The sequence below is a fragment of the Drosophila serrata genome, unplaced genomic scaffold, assembly GCF_035046125.1.
Source record: "Drosophila serrata isolate PLE 108 unplaced genomic scaffold, ASM3504612v1 contig_21, whole genome shotgun sequence".
In the NCBI taxonomy this organism is placed as follows: Eukaryota; Metazoa; Arthropoda; class Insecta; order Diptera; family Drosophilidae; genus Drosophila; species Drosophila serrata.
Genome location: NW_028256919.1, coordinates 146,594 through 158,152, shown reverse-complemented (window position 1 = coordinate 158,152; position 11,559 = coordinate 146,594). Strand labels below are relative to the sequence as shown.

Sequence of the window (11,559 nt, the reverse complement as noted above, 5' to 3'; positions counted from 1 at the left end):
GATCCTGTAAGGTTCTGTTCACGGCCTCTATATGTGCTCTATGGCTCATCGTGCATTCGTCCCACATAATCAATGAGGCGTCTTGTAGTAATTTACCAATAGTTCCATTTTTGCGGATGGAACATGTAGATTGTTGTTCAAGGTTGACGGATAGTGGAAGTTTAAAAGTAAAATGAGCAGTTTTGTCATCCTTCAAGAGAGTTGCAGCATTCATCACAGCATCCCGCAAATGGATATATTCCTCGGACCGAAGTTTCGTCTGATTCAATCGAAGAGGCCTGACAGTATATGCAGACCTGATGCATCCGGCCACTAACGACATTCGATTCGAGCTGTAATCAATAGTTGGATTATATCTGAATGCAAGACGATTGTATTGCAGGTTTTGGTCTTCTGCAAGCTGTAAACGCGCTTCAGCTACCCTTGCCCTGTCGCGTTCATTATTTTGAGAGTGAATCAAATCGATTGCTGCAGAACGCGACTGCCTAACTCTCAATCGTTTTCTCTCAAGCCTATCTGCTCGTCTTTCTGCTGATTCTTCATTGTGCATCTGTATTGCTCTCAGCCGCTCAGTCTCTCGGATGGAGGCCCGTTCTTCGTCAGTCACATTCGTAATCTTACGTCTTTTTGCTTCTGTATTGCGAGTACGACGACCCAAACTCGACTTCTTGGGTGGCATGACTTCGTTTCTTACTGAACCTGAACAAAAAAAAAAATTTTTTATCTCCAATTCCTTATTTCAATATGTTTTGAATGTTTGACAGGAAATGCTTTGATTCAGCTGGCTGCCTGTAGAGGGCGGTAGATGTAAGGTAGTTTTTTGATATTTTTTTAACACCTTGGATTACGTTATCGTAATTTTAGTAAGGATGCCTATTTTTTTTTTTAAATAAAATATAGCCTATGTCACTCAGGAATGATGTAGCTTTCCAACAGTGAAAGAATTTTTCAAATCTGCCAAGTACTTTCGGAGCCTATTCAATTCATACAAACAAACAAAAAATCAAACCTTTCTTCTTTATATAATAGTATAGATATAGATAAAAGAAATTAATAAAATTAAAGATTATAACTTCTTCAGTTTTCACCAGATTTTCATCAAATATGAGATATAGCCATTTTATTTTAATCTTCAATTTTGTGTAAAGTTATAAAAAAAACGGACGACTATATCATATTATTCCACAATTTTGTGTAAAATTATATGAAAATCGGACTAATATATCATATAGCTCCCATAGGAACGATCGAGAAATTTGAGAGGAATGAGAATGGCGGTGGGTTGTCGGAAGACTGACAATCGCGGCGGCGATAACATTTTTAGTTTTCAACAGAATTTTATCAAATTTAAGATATAGCCATTTCATATTTTTCTACAATTTTGTGTAAAATTTTATGAAAATTGAACGACTATATCATATAGCTCCCATAGCAACGATCGTGAAATTAATTCAATTAAAAAGTTTAATATTTTCAGTTTTCAACAGATTTTTATCAAATTTGATACACAGCCATTTTATAAGAAATAAAAGAAATTAATAAAATTAAAGATTATAACTTCTTCAGTTTCCACCAGATTCTATCAAATATGAGATATAGCCATTTTATTTTAATCTATTATTTTGTGTAAAGTTATAAAAAAAACGGACTACTATATCACATAGCTGCCATAGGAACGATAAAAAAAAAATTAATTCAATTAAAAAGTATAACATTTTCAGTTTTCAACAGATTTTCATTAAATTTGCGATATAGCCATTTTATATCAGTCTTAAATTTTGTGTCAAATTTTTTGAAAATCGGACGACTATATCACATAGGTGCCATACAAACGATCGTTAGATGTGGAGCAAAAATGCAAATCTGTGAATGTAAAACTGAAAAAATAATATGTATAGGTGAATGAAATGAAAGCAGGTATTACTTCATTGTTTTTTAACATTAATATATATATTGTATGGATTCCTAGTCATCGAAGTTCTATCTGCAAGGGTATATAAACTTCGGCGTGCCGAAGTTAGCTCCCTTTCTTGTTTATTTTGTTTTTAATTGAAAGGTTAGGAAACGACTACTTGATATATTGGTTTGTAGTAAATAGTACATATCAGCGATGGATTTCTCTCTTTTCTGTCGAACGGGATAAAAAGTATCCTATGTCCGCCTCCTGGCTCTAAGCTACCTCCCTACCAATTTTCACCCAAATCGGTCAAGCTGATTTTCTTAATATTTGTTTTCGTAAGAACCTTGTACAGAGTATTAGAAAACTACAAAAAGAAATCCGCCAAATCGGTCAAGCCGTTTTCATGTTATGTGGCGACAACGAAAAACTGGTTTCATTTATATATATATATATAATGTTATAAAAATGGGACTACTATATCAAATAGCTGACATAGGAACGATCGAGAAATTAATACAATTAAAAATTATAACTTTTTCAGTCTCTAACAGATTTTGATAAAGTTTGAGATATAGCTCTTTTATGTTGTTATGTCCCTATCAAAGGACCTGCGTGGCATTTGGGCTGGCCCGGCAAGCTCTCTCTTCGGGCCACACACAACAATGAATGTCGTCGATACTCGACTTTTACACATCACTATACACCGCGCGGTTTATTTCGAATACGCGGAAAGAAAGACAACATCATCTATAGTTCCTCACACACACAAACACAACGGACCTGGCTTCTCCTGATGAACTGGAGGCCACATGCTCATCCCTTCCCTACCATGCAGCTGCTCGTATGAATCAAACTTTTTTGTTGCATCTGCCGCTGTACTGAGTCACACACAGTCCTACCCACTCATCATCCCGGTTCACTCCCCTTCCCCCGCATTAAAATCGCTACTCCATATTCATATGTTGACTCCTCATCTTATATTTATTTTACAAGCATTATCCCTTCCTTAAGTTATGTGCAGAAAACTTCGCCTTTAAATAGTTTCTTTTTTTTCAGATTTTTGGTCCTTCTTGATTTTCTTTAATTTACTCAATTCTCTCTAACACATTTCAGATCCTTCCTACCTCTCAAGGGGGGGGGGGTCGCAGGGGAAATATAGACGACAAAGCAAAATACAATCTACAACCAAAAATTAAACAACAAAAATCCAGCTTCACTGCTGCACCAACTGAAGTATTTGACAAGTAAAAAGAAACATAGATTTTTGGACATATACATAGGTATATATATAAGAAATAAATAAATAAATAAATATATGATAATCAAGGGATTAATGGGTAGTAAATATGCAATAAATATGAAATAATAAATAAATAAATAAAATACTAAAACCGATGAAAAATGTAACAAATATATAAATATATACAAAATTAAAAAAAAAAAAAACAAAAATTTTCCACAAACAAACAAGAAAAAAACACATTTAAATTTAACCTAAAACTAAAAAAAATTTTTGGCTGAAGCTACAAAGCTCCCGGTGTCGCCACTCAGAAGACGTGTCGGCCTTCCTCGACGATTCTCTTTTATTTAATGGCGGATCTTATTTACATATATTTAATAGCGGTGGTCGGCGCACATATGCCTGCAGAAGCTCATCGCCGAGATTCGGGGTTATGTTCGAGTTTCCAGGTCTTAATTCAGTGGCCACCGACCCTAACCAAGAAAAAATATGGGCCTGCACAATTTTGTGACCAGGCCAGAATTATCTCTGCGAGGACTGGGTCTGGTCGAGCTGGAAGTGAGAGCCATGATATTAGGGCTTCACCTGCGGACCACGACCACTCACCTTTTGAGTCTTCTCGAGCCGGCTTCCTGTCCTCGCCGATCCTCCGCACACGTCCAAGTGATTCCTTGGCATTTCAACAAATTTACTTCTCCACTCAACGTTCTTTCCTGTTGAGTGCAAGCGCACAGAATTATTTCCTTTTCTTTTAAAAATGCAATTCTTATTTCAAATTTTATGAACCGCCCGCTGGAGTAGCTTTGAACCAATTAAACGCTCTATCCCCTTGTGGATCGGTTCCTTTTTACCTTCTCTTTCTTTTCTGGTTGGAACCCGTTTTTTCAGTTTCGAACCATTCTAGGTCAAGAACCTTTTTCCCCATAAGGTGGTGCATGCTACCGATCTGCTTTTCGGGCAGGGTGGCATCCCTGAGCTTATCAAATAACACCCCTATGTGGATCTATCAATTGAATTCTATCGATATTTATTGGGTAAAACAACTGTGCCTAAAGTGGCCATAGCAATGTTAATCTAGAATTGCGGTTTTCATTTTATGAAAATCGGGAGGCTATATAAATTGACAATATCTCAAATTCGATTAAAATATATCGAAAGCTGAAAAAGTTATAAATTTTAATTGTATTAAACTTTTGATCGTTCCTATGACATCTATATTATATAGTAGTAGTTAGATTTTCTTAAAATTTAAAACATAAATCTAGAATAATACAAAACGGCTTTATCTTAAATTTTCTGAAAATTTGTTAATTGTTTATTATAATTTTTTTTCTAAAAAGTTTCCAATCATTCCTATGCTTAAGAAAATTTGGCTCGTTGGCCCAATGTGCTATGGTAGATATAATGGGCGAGTATTCGAGTATACATACATATGTATATGTATGTAGAAGACTAACTACTAACGTTCAGATAGCTTTTAATCTGAGAGACTAGTTTGCGTAGAATCGGACAAACGATCGAACAGACGGACATGGCTAGATCGACTAACTAAATTACTAATAATATCGGCTGTAAAAAAATAAAACTTGTTCAGTTTTCATCAGAGTTTCATCAAATTTAAGATATATTGTAGAATTTCATATTTAATGTTTTTAAAATCGGACGGCTACATAATTTACATACATACAAACAAACCATTCAAACTATCATAAGAAATAGAAATGTGCAAAACTGTGAATGTAAAACTGTAAATATTATATAATATGTGAATGAAATGAAATCAGGCATTACTTCATTGTTATATACAATACTATATTGTATTAATTCCTAGTGATCGAGTTTTAACTGCAAGGGTATAATAACTTTGGCGGTCATTTTTTTGATAATATTTTTGATTCGAAACGGGCCAGATTGGATGGATATTGGAAAAAAATTTACATTTTCCGGTATTCAGCATATTTTTTATACTTTGAGATCTGTCGGTTTTTATTTTTTTTTTTTGGATTTCGAATTTTATTTTATGAAAATCTAACTACTATGTACATTGTAAGCAGCCATAGAAAAAATTTTGAATTAATTTTTAAAGGGAAATGCTAAACTCGGCATGTTAAACATTAACTGGAAAACTGTAAATATTATTTCTATAGGTGATTGTTATAAAAGTAGACAGTGTCTACCCTGCAGTACCGCGTGTCATCAATAGGCCACTGTCATCAACATGTCATCAACGCGCCGACTGCGACTTCTACCGAATCGACCCTCTGCCGACTGCGACTTCTACTACGACGATCTGCCCACGATACAGTTACGGCGGTAGTCTAGTCGGCAGTCGTCGGCAGTACCATGGCCCGGCCGTTGAGAAATTTGTTGATGAAACATCGATAAATTGTTGATGAAACATAGATGTTTCATTGATGTGTCATCAACAAAACATCGATGAATTGATGATGAATTGTTGATGAACTTGTTGATGAATCATCTATTTATTGTTGATAAATTTTTATTGATGACAGCCTAGGACATGTCCATGTTAAATAAATCAACAGTTTGTATGGCCTGTCATCGATGAAAAATCAACAGCACCCCCTTGACTGTTGATGAAACGTTGATTTTTTGTTGATGACAGGTACTGCAGGGTAAATATAAATTTTGTATAGTAGTTGGCTTGCCCACTCTTGATGCTGAAAATGTTATTCTCTTTTTATACCCTTGCAGGGTATTATAATTTAAGTCAGAAGTTTGCAACGCAGTGAAGAAGGCACCTCCGACCATATAAAGTACATATATACAGTCTGTTAAGTAATTCTTTGCAAAACGAAAAATCCCTCACAATTTTGGGTTTAAACTAAATAACAAAACCAAAAACATAGCAATTCGTATGCTGTCAATTAATATTCTTTATCAGGATCAACAGCCGCGTCGATCTAGCCATGTCCGTCTGACCGTCTGTCCGTTTCTACGCAAACTAGTCTCTCAGTTTTGAAGCTATCTGAATGAAACTTTGCAGTTAGTCTCGTATATACTCTCACTCGTATATATGTCGGAACGGGCCGGATCGAACGACAATATCATATAGCTGCCATAGGAATAATCGGAGAATTAAAAAAAAAAAATTTAATTTTCAGTTTTTAACAGAATTTGATCAAATTTAGATATTTTATATTATTTTACAATTTTGTGTAAAATCTTATAAAAATCGGACTACTATATCCTATAGCTCCCAAAGGAACGATCAAGAAATTAATACAATTAAAATTTATAACTTTTTCCGTTTTCAACAGAATTTAACCAAATTTGAGGTATAGCTATTTTATAGTAGTCTTAAAGTTTGTGTCAAATTTTATGAAAATCAGACGATTATACAGGGTGCGGCACGAAAACTTGCTGATTTTAGAAGGTTATAAAAAAAAGTAGTTGACATTCCATTCCAAATTTTTTTTATTCTTGTAACACACCTTCTGAAGTTTTTATTACACAGTTTTGAAGATTACATCGAATAAGTGATGGCCGCCGTTTTCAATGCACTGAGATACCCTATTTTCGAAGCTCAGCTGAACTCTCTCAAGCATATCGACGGGTATCTTTGCGATTGCTTGCCGAATGTTATTCTCCGATGAGCTGGATGGGATTTTGTCACATTTCCGCTCTCCCTGAATGTTTTCACCCACGAAACAATCGACTGCCGGCCAGGAACGCGACCTACAGGATGAATGTTGAGTTGAGTGGCAATTACGGAACGACCGTTGGAAAAGTAAGCCTCGCAGGCAAATGCGCGCTGCTCTTTCGTCCAATGCATGATGTCCACTGACTGCAGAGTAGACGAAACTTCAGGAAGTCGCCTAAAACATGAGACACTCCCCACCCTTACCCAACCACTCCCCGCCGCTTAGCGCCAAAAACAAATCAGCAAGTTTTCGTGCCGCACCCTGTATCATATAGGTGCTTTATAAACGACTGTTAGATGTAGAGGAAAAATGCAAATCTGTGAATGTAAAACTGTAAATAAAAATATGCATAGGTGAATTAAATAAAAGCAGGTTTTACTTTATTGTTTTTTAACTTAAATATATATAATTTATATTGTATATCGAAGTTCTATCTGCAAGGGTATAAAAACTTCGGCGTGCCGAAGTTAGCTTCCTTTCTTGTTATAATTAAATAATTTTCTGTTGATTATTTAAACAATTAAATAAATATATAGTTAGTGGATTTTTTCAAACTACGGACTAGATCTGGATTGATTCAAAAATAAACCTTTACTAGTTCTTTCCATATATCTGTTATTTTTAATACATCAGTTTTTAAAGCCACCAGTTAGTATATTTATTTTACTTTGAAGCCACAGGTGTAAGCATCAACAGAAAAGGCGTTCGTTAGAGAATATTTAAATTAACTTTAAGCTTGGCGGGATAAGAAAATGGTTCGGTATTACCGAATCGGTAATTATGTATATTTTTGTATATATACATATATACATATATATATATATTCAGTACGAATCAGAGCTCGCAAATAACTGTCGACCGTTTCTCGTTGTCTGCAAATAAGTGTCTTTTCCTGACACTTTACGAAAAAACTCAGAGAGCAACCGAAATAAGAGTGCTTAAATCAGCTCGCTCGCGCTCAGAGCGAAACCGATTTTTTTAATTCTGTTTTGTTCTGGTTGTTCCAAGACCGTTTTGTCGTGTTCAGTGAAGCAAAAAGTCTTTTGCATATGTATTGGTATACACTCACACGCATAGGCAAGCAAGTCGTTAAGCGTCTGTATTGCGATCGTGGAATGAGTGTGTGTGAGTAAATGCAAAGACCGTTTGCGTTGAGTTTTTCGGTCAATCGGTCTTTTGCTGACTCTCATTGTGCGAGCGTTTCTCGTTTCGCTCTTTAGGCAATGCTCATTGAAAGAGCGACACACAAAGAGCTCAACGAAAAACGTTCAACAGAAAACATAAAAGAATACAGCAAGAGTCTCTTGCTCAGAGCGAGAGCGAGAGAGTATGAACTTTTTCGGTTGTGCTCGCAACGAGAGCGCAAGAAAAAAATCGGTCGACAGTTATTTGCGACCTCTGGTACGAATATTTTTAAAAAATTTGTATACTTACTAAAAATTTTGCACCTTCGTTTTATGATTGGCGTCCGTTTAACGGAAAACAAATACTACAAAACCCGTGATCCAATATATTGCAAAAATGGCATGACAAATTTGTTTTATCTAAAAGTCTTTTTTTATAGTGAAGGAATAAAAATAAAAGGCCCACTGGCCTAGCATACAAATTTGTAACATTATATATTGTACTTATAGAACTTGAAGCGATTATCATACACGACCATACTTATTTAAGCTTACAGTCCGATTACATTACGGGATGAATAGACAAATATTAACTACAAAATTTGAATTTGAAATAATTTTAAAATAAAATAAAAATGTTATACAGCGAAATGTTGCGAAATCATCATGTTTTGTTTATTTAAACTTTAAAAATAAACAAGAAGAGATGTTAACTTCGGCACGCCGAACTTTGTATACCCTCGCAGATTGCAATTACATCATTAATAATTAAATTATATATATTGATGTTAAAAAAATTGATGTATCCCTGTTTTCATTATATTCACTGATATTTATTATATGTATTTATAGCTTAACAAAAACAGTTTTACATTCACAGCATTTTAAACGATTGTTTTTATGGCCCGATTTTCATAAAATGAAAACCAAGTTCTGGAATAATTAAATTTTATTTTATTTTATGCAAGTCTTTCTCATCGTTTCTATGACGGACGGACGCACAGACGGATGTATAGTACGGACGGACAGACAGACGGGCTAGATCTTTTCGGCTGTTGATTCTGTTCAATAATATATGTATACACTTTATAGGGTTCGAAAAGTTTCCTTCAGTGCGTTGCAAACTTTTGACTAAAATTAGAATACCCTGAAAGTGTAAGATAACATCACATACTTATATTTAAAAGCTTTTTGAATTCCAGCATACATATTACTTATAACTACCCGTAAGCACAGGGTAGATTGGTTGCAGACAGTTTATTATATAAGTATAAATGCTATATACACATTATATATTACATTCTTCTTCTTCTGATAAAAACAAATATAATAGAATATTTTAATTGTGGTATGTTGCTGCAATGTAACCAAATCATATTTTACAGTTAGTTTTTACTAGACCACAATGGGTCCATTCTTAATAGTTTAAATGCAAACACCAAGAATGTCCAAACTTTGTTTTTTTTTTCAAACTAAATACAGTTTTATTAAGATTTATTTTTCACCTGCTTTTTCTTTTTGTTTACTATTTTTTTTTTACTGATCTGTCTTGGTTTTGTATATTGGCACACTAAAATCATACACGGTAGCTAATTGGTCTGACTTAGCATTCATATAAAAAGGTATGAATATATGTACATACATACATATATGAATAGATTCACATATTTGCGTAACAAACAGTGTGTCACGACATAAAAGAAAAAAAAATTGATTATCCAATTCATAGCTCAGTTGTCAGATATGTTTTTAATTTTAGAGGGGTTGAACATGTATCACATTAAAAAAAATCTTGACCTAAACTTAATCTTCTGGAATCGCTACATAACTTTATTATATTACCAACATTTTTTGTTACCTATAAACCCACATATTAGTTTGTCAAACTAATATCTCAGACATAATCTAGGACGAATGATTTTAATGTGCCCAAAATATACTTCGATGTGTTAAAAAAATGTGTTTTTTTTAATATATTAAGTCATCTATCTAAAGTTTGAATACCCTTGCAGACTGCAATGTGATCATTGTTAATAAAATATAATTTATATATATTTTTGGCAAAAAAAAAAAACACCGAAGTAATGTCTACTGTCATTACACTCATCTATGCATACGTAAATTTTATACTTACAGTTGTACACTTACAGAATTATATCACTGTTTTTTAATTCTTCTCTCCATTTAATGACCGTTTCTATGGCTACTATACATATAACAACCAATATGCTTAAAATTAAAACCAAGATTCTGAAATAAAAAGAACCTTTGGTATATATTCGATACAGAAACTTAACCCAAAATTCAAAAATAATACAAAATTCGTATTCTCAAATTAAATGAAAGAATTAAGGAAGTTACTCCTTTTAAGTTTGCAATTCGGTCAGTACTTATAAATACAATATTATAATACGTTTGCAGGGTATTATAATTTCAGCAAGTTTGCAAGAAGTCTTCTCCGACCATATAAAGTATATATATTTTTTATCAGCATCAACAGCCCATTTAATTAAGCCATGTCCGTCTGTCTGTCTGTCGTTCTGTCCGTATTTCCGTCTGCCCGTTTCAACGCAAACTAGTCTCTCCATTTTAAAGCTATCTAAATGAAATTTTAAAGTAAGGCTTCTGTATACTATGACGGGTCACAATCCCTACCTTTCTGTATAAAATGTAAATAGTATATTTAAGTTAGTTATAACCATAGGAATAAGTCTAGAATAAGCCCACGCACACACAACACCAGAGCCTTACATCACGGTAGAGCCACACACCATGACAGAGCCACACACCACGGCAGAGCCACGCATCATGGCAGAGCCATATACCGACAGGGACGCGCTCTTAAACGGCGGAGCCAAGGATCAGCAGAGCCAACACACGGGCAGAGACGCGAGCAGGGGAGAGCGGAATTGCACAGCCGCGCAGCCAGTGAAAAGATCGGTCGACATAATCGCGACCTCGAGCAACCCCTACATCATCGAGTGGAGCCGACGCCACAAGTGTCCACCGAGGACCAGGACAACCACCTCCGCCAAACGAGCAACGAATGGGTGAGCATTTCCATGAACCCCCAGGCAGGCTATTAGTTAGGAATTAAACAAAAATAAGCCCCTATGCAATGGAAACACCCACCGCCGTTCTCCCTCTCCCCTCGTTCCCCTCTTCTCACCCATATCTGTTCCACTCCCGCCTGTGCGGCGCTGCTGCTGGAGAATTCCGGGTAAGGACTCGGGCAGCGGCCGCTGGAGCACTCTGGGCCGTCTGTCCAGTCTTAGAGGGGAATCCCTCCGCTTGATAATTCTATACAGCCCATACCGGTGCCAGCCAGATATCCATCCTCCAAGAGGAAGATTTAACTAATCAAGCATCGCCATTTGATCAGAGTTACAAAACCAACGTCGACACTGGCAGAGAAAACTTTCTGCCGCAGTGGCCACGCCATCAATACGCACTCCGACGGCCTCAGCTTGCGGCCACGCTGGCCGAGGATGGATATAAAGATTTACCGTCCGCCCCACACTTGTTAAAACCCTCTCGCCGTGAACACTTGATATATTATCGTTTGAACTAAAGCGAACAAAATCGAAATTACCGCGATCCGAGCTATGAAATAAATGCTGGAAATACAGC

The 11,559-nt window shown here is 35.5% G+C and overlaps 1 long non-coding RNA gene across 1 annotated transcript; it reads right to left on the bottom strand.

Annotated features, from left to right (window-relative positions):
• Positions 1 to 6,560: 6,560 nt before the first annotated feature.
• On the bottom strand, positions 6,561 to 8,615 carry LOC110189826 (uncharacterized). Its single transcript, XR_002319973.2, has 3 exons — positions 8,240 to 8,615; positions 7,009 to 7,136; positions 6,561 to 6,948 (listed from the first exon to the last, which is right to left on the bottom strand). It is a non-coding gene; the product is annotated as an uncharacterized LOC110189826 (long non-coding RNA).
• Positions 8,616 to 11,559: the final 2,944 nt, after the last annotated feature.